Raw genomic sequence first — 11032 nt, 5'->3', positions numbered from 1 at the left:
ATGATTTCATTCATTGGAGGCCTCAAAGCTGGGTGAAGGTATTGATGCACGGATCAATGCAATCCTTTACAACAGCATTCCACTATGGTTGGGGATGTCTGTATAAAAAGGAGAAATATTCTTAAACAAAACAAGTGTCTCAATATAGGGAAACAAACTGACAAAAACATATCAATTAGATCAGAATCAGAATACATTTACATTGTTACAGCAGAAAAGAGCCTAAGACAGCCTAATGTTAATTAAAGTATGCATACAAAAAGTATTAAAGATTAAAAACAAGAAATTATAATAAAAAAAGTTACACATTTTACAAAATACACATCCTGTAACAGTTTGGAGGATTTAGCAGCCAACTATATTACACAGTTTTAGTGGCATATATATACATGGTTGGTATTTAACAACAAGGGGTGTTGTATTGTGATATTGGTATTTATGGAAACATTTTACACCTTTCCTTCAAGTATTATACGTGTGCTGTAAACTCATGTTTGTGCTGGGTGTATGAGGGTTCAATTAATGGGGTTCAGTTTATGTGTGTGATACTGTAAATCTGGGTGGAGCTTCACAGGGTTTATTGATGTGTAGAGGGGATACATAAATGAACGTCATTGAGATTGAGGAATCAGGAGAGGCCACTAGTAAGTGTGATTATTATATTGAATTTGATTTAAGTTGTATGGGATATGTGTGATCCTAATTGTTGTATTGTTGTTGTCCTTTTTTCTTCTAAGGTTAACAACCTATTTGGATTTGATTAAATTATCAAACCTAGGAGTTGTTTCCGTCCATCTTGATTCCACCCATACTGTCGGGAGATAGACAGTACAGTTGTTAACTACCCGCATCGGGAGGAATAAAGGTTTCAACCGATGGCGAGAGACAGCTAGGAAGATAGACTACAGCAACGGTCGGCGGGAAGTGAATGCCCGAGGCTAGCAAAGCTAGCAAGGACCGTCGAAGCTAGCGGAGCGGAGCTAACAAAGCTAGCGGAGCTAACGAAGCTAGCGAAGCTAGCGGAGCTCGCGAAGCACCGAGGGACGCCGGTCCGCAAGTAGAGCTGACGACCGGACGACAAGGAAACCCCGTGGTCGCAACGGTCGGCGGAAAGGGAAGGCCCGAGTCTAGCAAAGCTAGCGGAGCTAACGTGGTCGGAACACGTGAGTGACAAGGCTATTTTCGGCGCTATCTAGCCAAAGAAGCTAGCGGTAGCATAGCAAAGACGAAGCAGTAGCTAGACAGCAGACTGAAGGTTGCCAGGAAACAAAGCTAACCAGCAAGAAGACAATAACTAGCTAGCTAGCACACTGAAGGGTGCTAGCATACAAAACCAAGCTAGCTATCCAAGTCAAAGACACCAAGCTATTGGCTAGAAAACGAAGCCAACCAGCTAGGTATCCAGCTAGCTAGCCAGGATAAGACAGATTGAGCTAAACTCAGCCTTAAATTCAGAGAGATGATTAAGGGGGAGGAAACAGTGAAGCATCTGAAAGACCTGCGGACGAGGGCGAAGGTGGCTCTAGGTCGTAAGGTGAACTCAGTAACAAAGATGGTGAACACTATGTCAGAGGAGGAGTTGATGAAAGAATATGGTGAAGTCCACAAGGCCGCCACCAAAGTCACAGAGGCCAACAGTGAATACCTGATGAAATTAATTCTGAACACTGATAGCGACGAGGACCAAGTATCAGAAGAGCTGAGGGCAGACGTGGAAAAGACGGATGGAGAAACCAGCCAAAGGCTTGAAGAGATCAGTGAAGTGATTAAAGCAAACCTTTGGTCTAGGCATGGAGAAAGGAAAGTGATGTTTGCTGTCGGGGAAGCTGAAAAGGTCTATGAGGAGGCAGAAGCGACACAAATTGACCTAGTAAGCTATGAGAGTTACGAAAAGCAGCTAAATAATTTAGAAATACTCATTAAGGAATTAAAAGAAGTGCACAGCACCTGGAGGGGGTGGGCTCCTGAGACTGCTAAAACAGATGTGGAAGAGATAGTGCGCCAGCTGGAGACAAGGAAAAATGCACTCAAGCGTCAAAAGGAAGCTGAGTTTAACAAAGCACGCGGTGCAGCAGAGTTGGCACGCACCGCAGCAGAGGATGAGCGCGCCCAGTTCGCCCTGGCTCAGCTAAGACAAGACCAGGCCCAACGCTCTAAATTGGCCGAGGCTCAGATTGCAGCAGAAGAAGCACGGTTTGAACTCATGAAAGCGCAGCACAAAGCAGTGGAAGAGGCGCACACTACTGGCGTGGCAGGCACGGGACCCAGAGACAACCCGATGGGAGCGATATCAAAGATACGACTCAAGCCGGTAAGCCTTCCCAAGTTCAGTGGCAGTATGAGGGAGTTTCACCGCTGGAAAAAGGACTGGGAATCTTTGCAGAAGCAGGGAGAACCGTCCGGGTCGCCTGAAGTCAAGAAGTTCCAGCTTCTAGACAGCATGGAAGAGAAGGTAAAAAAGGATGTCACATTGGCCAGCTACAGTACAGTCGAAGACATGTTCAGAGTACTGGAGAACCGTTACGGGAACAGGTCCACGATTGCACTGCAGATCGTCGCAGAACTGGAGAAGATACCAGCTGTGAAAGGAGACACGCCGAGGAAGGTGATAGACCTCATCCAAGCTGTGGAAAAGGCTTTGGCAGACCTCACAGACCTCGGGAACCCTGGAGCCATCAACCACCCGCTGATGATTAGGTCTATAGAAAGCAAGCTGCCCGACCAGGTGAAGCGAGAGTGGGTCATCTTCAAGGCTAAGCCCGAAAACGGTGTCACCCCAGTCAACCATTTCAATGCGCTTCTGAAGTTCCTGAAGGAGCAAGAAGAAATTCTAGAGAGCTTGGAACAACTGAAAATAACAGAGACATCTGAAAAAATGGAAAAGCCGCAAAACAGGTTCGAGAGGAAGTATGCCTACACAAAAGCCACCAGAAGGGACACTCCAAAAGGGGAGTGCGTCGTGTGTGGAGAGAAGAAACACAATAACAAATTATTCTTCTGCAAGAAGTTCAAGGGGTTTGGCTTGGCTGAGAGAAAGACTGCTGTGAAGAAGGTAGGAGCATGCCGCGTTTGTCTTGGATGTCACGACGTGGTAGAAGAGTGCACAGACAGGTTCCTCTGCAACAGGGAAGACTGCCAAGAGGGAACCTCCTCGGACCACCACTACCTCCTCTGTCCAAAATGGGAACAGCTACCAAAGGGGAAACTTGGAAAAGGCAGTGAGAGGGTAAGGGAGCTAACAGAAGAACAAAAGCTAGCCTTGTCCAAATGTTCCCCAGAGGCGGCGGCGGAGATCATGAAAGCTTTCAGTAACAGCAACAAGACTTCAGTGACAAGGAGCGCTAGGAAGGATGAAGGTGGACTTCTGGAAGAAAATAGACTGACCGAGCACCCTGTCATCATGATGCTGTTGGAAGTCACTGCCAACGCGGGGCAAAAGATCGGAGCTCTGATTGACCTCGCATCAGACACCAACTACATCACTCATGCAGCGGCTGACAGGCTCGGTCTGAGCAGAGAAGAAGTCACTCTGATTGTGCATGGAGTTGGAGGAATGACCGTGACAGTCAAGACGAAGAGGTACCTCCTGCGAGTAAGAGTCAAGACCCCCAAAGGTACTGTGAGGGCTCACAAGCTGGTTTGTTATGGCCTGGAGGAGATCGCTAAAGTGCATCGGAGCGTCAGACCTGAACAGCTAAAGAGGTTCTTTCCGGAGGTTGCAACGGAGGAACTGAAGAGACCAGACCATGTCGAGCTTCTCATCAGTCACAGAGAGGGGAGACTCGCTCCACAAAGACTGAGGATAGTTGGAGACCTCGTCTTATGGGAGGGCCCACTGGGTAAAACCGTGGGCGGAGCACATCCCAGTCTGTTCGAGGATGTAAAAGTGGCAATGCACCAGTCTGAGACGCACTTCGCTCGCTCGATGAGGACAGCTGCAGTGGGGTACAGAGAAGTAGTTGAGAGTCCTGAGATTCTGAGGGAAGAGGAGACCAAGAGCCTGACTCAGGAAGTAAAGGCGGAGACCAGGAATACAACTGCAACAAGGAGAGAAGTTCTCGAGCGGTGGAAGTGGGACAGCATCGGTGCGGCCTGTGAACCCAGGTGTGGTGGGTGTCGCTGCGGGACATGCCAGCCAGGAGGAAAGGAAATGACCCTGGCAGAAGAAAGGGAGCTGGAAGTGATTAAAGAGGGGCTGTCCTACATGGCCAAAGATGAACACTGCCTGACTCCGCACTGGGACGCATCTTACCCATGGACCGAGGACCCAGCCTCACTTCCAAACAACAGAAGAGGAGTGGAGGCCACCTTCCTGAAAACAGAGAAGCAGCTCAGGAAGGAAACTGAGTGGCAGTCCGCCTACAAAGGTCAGATTCACGAGATGGTGGAGAGAGGCGCGGCAGTAAAACTCACCACGGAGATGATAGACGGCTGGAGAGGACCAGTGTGGTACGTGAGCCACATGGTCGCGCCAAACCCCCACTCAGTGACGACACCAGTGAGACTGGTCTGGAACAGCAGTCAACAGTTCAGGAGGGTCAGCATGAACGACCTTCTGCTTAAGGGGCCGGATGTGCTGAACCCCATCAGATCGGTCTTACTCCGATTCAGGGCGGGAGAGCATGCAGTCCTAGGAGACATCCGAAAGATGTACAACTCAGTCTGGCTAAAAGAGCGCGAAGTCCACCTGCACAGGTTCCTCTGGAGAGACACCCCAGAAGAGGACATCGGTGAGTAAGCCATCACCAGGGTAAATATTGGCGACCGACCCGCTGGGTGCATCGCACAGTTGGCAATGAGGGAGACTGCTCGGCTGCCCAGGTTCGCGCATATGGTGGAAGAACGCAGGGTCCTGGAGGAGGACAGTTATGTGGACGATATCTTAACATCCCACAATGACCAAAAGAGACTGGAGGAAATCACAGAGGGGGTAGAAGAGATCCTGAGCGCCGGAGGCTTCTCCCTCAAACCATGGGTCAGGTCAGGCCAAAGTGGGAGGCAGAGGACTGCAGAGCAGGTCCAAGCTGGAGCAGTAGCAGACTGGTGGTGGATCCCAGTGCCACTTAACATCGCCTACATCGTAACAAAAGGAGCAACTCCTGAAGACCTGGGAGAGGGCTCAGAGTGGCAGAGGGGACCAGAGTTCCTGGTGAGGCCGCTAGAAGAATGGCCCATGAAGTCGGCCGCTGAGGTGGCAACTGGTGCCAGAGAAAGTGTGGGCAAGCTTCAAAGAAAAGCATTCTCGGCAATACTCACCAGAGCCCAGTCAACCAAAACCCCTATCCCTGACGACACCAGTGGAAAGGACGCAGAGGCTGAGGAGTCCCTAGTTAAGGTTGGTGGATCCCCAGAAACCTCCGAAAGGGAAGAAGCTTCAGTCTTGACAGAGAGAAGACCGGAAGGAAAGTTTCGAAGCATTGCTGTTGTGAACCTGGTAAAACCAGAGAGGTTCAGCAGTCTGGCTAGGCTATGTGGAGTGGTCGCATGGGTCCGGCGAGCTGCAGAGAAATGGCTGACTAGAAGAGGCCGAGCGACGGGTCAAGCAAAGTGGGAGGCAAGAGTCCTGGACAAAAGAAAAGGCAAACCTGTGCCTCTGCGGGGGGACCTGGCTTCGGGGTCGTGGAAGATTCCGAAGTAGAGAACTAAGGAGAAGAACCTCCTCAGACACCACCACCAGAGCAAGGTTATTTAGGTTGGTGGCCTCCTTGGGTCATCCGACCAGGGTGCCAAGTGGGAGGTGTGCTGTAAACTCATGTTTGTGCTGGGTGTATGAGGGTTCAATTAATGGGGTTCAGTTTATGTGTGTGATACTGTAAATCTGGGTGGAGCTTCACAGGGTTTATTGATGTGTAGAGGGGATACATAAATGAACGTCATTGAGATTGAGGAATCAGGAGAGGCCACTAGTAAGTGTGATTATTATATTGAATTTGATTTAAGTTGTATGGGATATGTGTGATCCTAATTGTTGTATTGTTGTTGTCCTTTTTTCTTCTAAGGTTAACAACCTATTTGGATTTGATTAAATTATCAAACCTAGGAGTTGTTTCCGTCCATCTTGATTCCACCCATACTGTCGGGAGATAGACAGTACAATACGTTTTAGTTACTTGTTGGGTACTTAACATGAATAATCAGTTACTATCCTTTTACTCCATCACATTTCAAAGAGAAATAGGCTATTGTTATTTTAACTCCACCACAGTAATCCATCATCAGCTTTACTTTTTAGATAAAGATTTAAATCACAATTGATCATAATTCAAAATACATATATTTTTTATATATTACCAAGTGGTTTCATGTACAACCCACACAAGTATCATGCTAAATTCAGCTCTGTTGCTTGGATATCACTAGATCCTGTTACATCAGCGTAATATAAAAGTACATAACGATTGATGTGGAAATTAGCATATTTACTAGCTAGCCATTAGCTGCTAACTACCGCGGCCGCCTCGTTAATATCAAACTCCATCATATAACAATCCAGTGCCATGCTGTCATGAACGCGCGGTGCTGTTACGTGTACACAAATTGACGTGCTTGATGTGAACGACCATTTTGGGGGAATGGTTAAAGTTGCGCATGCGCTATGAGCGCACATACGGGTACTTCTCAGGCGTAATCTGTGATGTTTCGCTCTCTCGAAAGTTGGGACATTTTATCATCATGCGCTATAGAGAACCGCAGTGATGCGTCTTAAAACCCGGAAGTAAGTTAGCATTTTTAGCACTTCCGGTTCCTTCCTCAAAAAGCAATGCATTTTTTCCATAGGGTTTTGGAAAATAGCTCGAAATAAGGTCTGTGGTTGACACAAATTTAAGAGATGAATCACGTTTTGTTCTACGACATTAAATACATCAGCAGTGACCCCACTTGGGATTTTTGAAGAGTTTACGTGTCTGAAAAACGATGGTTGTTACCGAGTGGCTGAATAGGACTACAGAAATTGTCGAGGCCGCTTTACGTCATTACGCCGAACATGTAAACACTCCCGCTAAGTTTGTTTTCCCCTGTGTTCTTCTTGAAAGCAAGTACCTGCCTATCTTTAGTATCTGTATATCTATATCTGACCATTAGAATCTGCATTTTTGAAATTGTCGTTTTTAACACCGTAGTTTTACAAATTATAGAATAATTAATTACCAGTGTTGTCCAATTTTACTCGGCAGTTCGTTTCGTTAGCTAACGTTAGCTAAAGCTAGCGCTACTAGTTAGCTACGCAATGGTTTGTTGCTTTGCTCCGGGTTGCAGCCACAGGTCTTCGCATGAAACGTGCTTGTTCTATCGTTTCCCGGCCGATGTTTTCCAAAGGAGAGTCTGGATTCGTGTCATGAGGTAAGCTGATGTTACATTTTTTTCCATGTCACGGTGAAATGTAAATGATGGGTAGTGATTGTATCGCCGTTTTAGAGATGGCACTGCTGAAAAGACCGCAACATAAGTAAAGATAATGAATACATCCTATTAAAACCTGCGTGGCTTATATGATAAGTCTAATTAGTACAAGCAGCATAACGTTTCACCATGTAACTAAAGATTGTAGTCAGGGAAATCAGTTTGACATATTGAACTAATAACAAATCACCTCTGGCTGGCAGAGAACTCTCTGCTCCATAGCTTCTCTTGGACGTAAAATCACATGTACATTTTACATTTATATTCAATTTAATATTCCATCCCTCACATACTTTTGTATATATAATAATTTATATTTTGTTTTTCTTGTTATGCTGCTGCAACACAAACATTTCCCAAATTAGGATCAATACAGTAATATCTTATCTTAATTAATTAAGAAATATAACTATTATAATTAGTGTAGCAGCTGACACCTATTTTCAATATGGATTAATCTACCATTTATTTCTTTAGTTCAATTTTCATCTATAAAAATGTCAAAATAGTGAAAATGTTCCCGAGACTTATCGAAGTGCAAGGTTATATCTTTAGATGTTTTGTTTTAGCCTATGTACTGTATGTCTTAATGTTCTTATATGTGACGGTGTGACTTCCATGAAACTAATATTTTATATCTTCCCAACAGACGAGCTGATAGGAAACCTAACACTCTAACAACCACAACATTGCAAAGGCGAGTAAATGTAAATTTAAAAAAATTTCACGATTTTTTAATTTCTTCTTCTTTCTTGCAGTGAGGTGAAGCTGACCTTGCACTTGGTGCCAGTAAGGATGTTCCTCACGCAGGCTGAATGTTTCTCCTTCCTTACTGACACAGAAGCCCTTGATTTGCAATGCTTCACTAATTGTCATTTCCCTGGCTCTGTAGGGACACTTTACCTCCAGCACAGCGGAAGACCCTACCAGACCATCTGGAGATGCCCCCAACAATCCTGATAGGGAGAGCCACAAATCTGACTCATGGACCTGCATCTGGGTTGCAGTGGTGAATGCCTTGACGCCCTCACATTTATTCATAGTCCCCCACTGTACAGACAAAACACCATCAAGGGCTTGTTGTTGACCGAGCACCCTGGCAATAAAGGAAGCAGTCACACGCTTTGACCTCAGGACAGCTCCAAAGTTGCTGGCAGTCAACCTTCCTTTCCTGAACAAATGCCAATTTGGGTTGGTTCGCTGACCAGTGGTAGCCACCTGAATTGCCCTCTGTTGCTCCTCAGACAATGCCATGCTTGCCACAATTGCCTCAGGTCCCTGATGCCCAACAGATTTGATAATTTCAGGAACAGTAAGTGTTTCCAAGCTGTAGTGTTCCTCTTCTGGCTCGGGGGAGAGAAGCCACGAAATTCCTGAAAACCTGCCCCCGAGTCTGTCCCTCAGCCAGTCACGATCTTCGGAGGTGGGCTGTCTTGTGAGCGGGTTAAATTAGTTATTGGTTTCAACAGTCACATTAAAACAGTTACTAAATCAGCTTACTATCACCTAAAGGACATATCTAGGATTAAAAGACTAATGTCACAACAAGATTTGGAAAAACGTGTCCATGCTTTTATCTTCAGTAGACTGGACTACTGCAATGGTGTCTTCACAGGTCTCACTAAAAAATCTATTAGAAAGCGGCAGCTGATTCAGAACACCGCTGCTCGAGTCCTCACTAACACTAAGAAAGAGGATCACATCACTTCTGTTCTGAAGTCTTTACTCTGGTTCCTCACTAACACTAAGAAAGTGGATCACATCACTCCTGTTCTGAAGTCTTTACACTGTCTTCCTGTGTGTCAAAGAATAGATTTCAAAATACTGCTGCTGTTTATAAAGCACTGAATGGTTTTGGCCCAAAATACATTTCTGACCTCCTGCTAAATTATGAACCATCCAAGTCTCTCAGGTCTTCAGGGACGGGTCAGCTTTCTGTCCCCAGAGTCAGAACTAAACATGGAGAAGCAGCGTTCAGTTATTATGCTCCAAATATCTGGAATAAACTCCCAGAAAGTTGCAGGTCCGCTAAAACTCTTACTACTTTTAAATCCAGGCTGAGGACTTTTCTTTTTGTCGCTGCTTTTAATTGAACTATTCCTATCTTAGACTGCACTGTAACTTTTATCCATGTATTTTTTCTTTTAATGTTTATTTTATGAGCTTTTCTTTTTAATGACTGATTTTAAATGCCATTTTCTTAATGTCTTTCATTTTTTGTAAAGCACTTTGAATTGCCTTGTGTTGAAAAGTGCTATATAAATAAACTTGCCTTGCCTAATAAAGATTTCATGTGACACATACAATTGATTTGTTGATGGGAATTAATGTGAATAAATGAACTCTAGGTTAACGGTACTCTTGCTATCACTACTCACCGACACTATAAACCTTGTCCCTCATGCTAGCCCTGACAACACCGGTAAGCACACCTTCATCTAGGCTGCACTGTTACGTGTCCTGACTTGTAGTGGTTCTCTCCTCTATCTACACTCTTCTTGTCATCTTTGTAAAACGATATCAGACTGGTAATTGACACAGCCATGACTTCTAGTTAAATTCATTGTGGCTAAAATGAAAAGCTTTGTTAAAATATGCAAGCACGCGAAAGTCAAATTCAGCTTTATTGTCAAAAATTCGACATGTGTTATACATCCAGAAATCTCGAAATCTCGTTTCCCACAGTGTGACATGTATACATAAAACAAAACAAAAAGGGCCTAGATAAACGTGGTACACATTAAACAAAACAAAAAGGGCCTAGATAACCGGGGTATACAGTTTAAAATGTTAATATATTTAAAGTGTTCAAAGTGCAGTTTCAGTGCAAGTCAGTTGAAACGATCTTAAGTTGGCGTGACGTTGAAGTCGTGCGACCCTGCTGCTGTACTGGCTTGTAGTTCGTTTATAGCATAACGTTAGCATTTTGCTTCTGGCGACTAGATTTATGATTCAAAAATTATAAAAGTAGGGTTGACATGTGGAGATTATCCGGCTGAACAAAACGTGATCCCTCTCTTAAATGTGTGTCAACCACAGACCTTATTTCGAGTTATTTTCCAAAATCCTATGGAGAATTTGCATTGGTTTTTGACTAAGGAACCGGAAGAAGTTTACTTCCGGGTTTTACGAGGCGTCACTGCGGTTCTCTATTGAGGAACTCTCATAGGAATGAATGAGGCCCCGCCTCACACGCTGTATCCAGTTCTTATTATACATCCATGGTCTGACGCCCCTATTAATATTATATGGTTGAGAAATAACATTGTTAGTCAGAATTTCAGCTGTGGGTTGAGTGCACAATAGAAAGCAGTCCCAAATCCAAAACGGTCTAGTGTTGCAAATAGAAAAGGCCAATCTATTCTATCAAACGCCTTTTCGGCATCGACTGGTAGCAGAGCAGTGTCTGGCGCATCTTTCCTCTCGTAAAGTATATTTAACACTCTCCGTACGTTATGAAAGCCTTGTCTCCGTTTAACAAATCCGTTTTGATCCATATCTATAATGACATATGAAGAACAGACTCCAATCTACGTGCTAATACTTTGCAGAGAATTTTAATGTCTGAATTTAGAAGTGAGATTGGACGGAAAGATTGACATTTATGGGCTGGTTTGTTTGGTTTTAATAG

The 11032-nt window shown here is 44.7% G+C and overlaps 1 long non-coding RNA gene across 1 annotated transcript; it reads left to right on the top strand.

The window, feature by feature from the left end:
- The first annotated feature begins 347 nt into the window (after window positions 1-347).
- LOC307045897 lies at window positions 348-777 on the top strand. Its single transcript, XR_013810017.1, has 2 exons — window positions 348-644; window positions 738-777. It is a non-coding gene; the product is annotated as an uncharacterized lncRNA (long non-coding RNA).
- The last annotated feature ends 10255 nt before the right edge of the window (window positions 778-11032 follow it).

This window comes from Notothenia rossii, assembly GCF_949606895.1.
Source record: "Notothenia rossii genome assembly, chromosome: 7".
Taxonomy (NCBI): domain Eukaryota; kingdom Metazoa; phylum Chordata; class Actinopteri; order Perciformes; family Nototheniidae; genus Notothenia; species Notothenia rossii.
The sequence above is the reverse complement of the archived record's forward strand: the minus strand, read 5'-3'. Positions and strand labels throughout refer to the sequence as shown.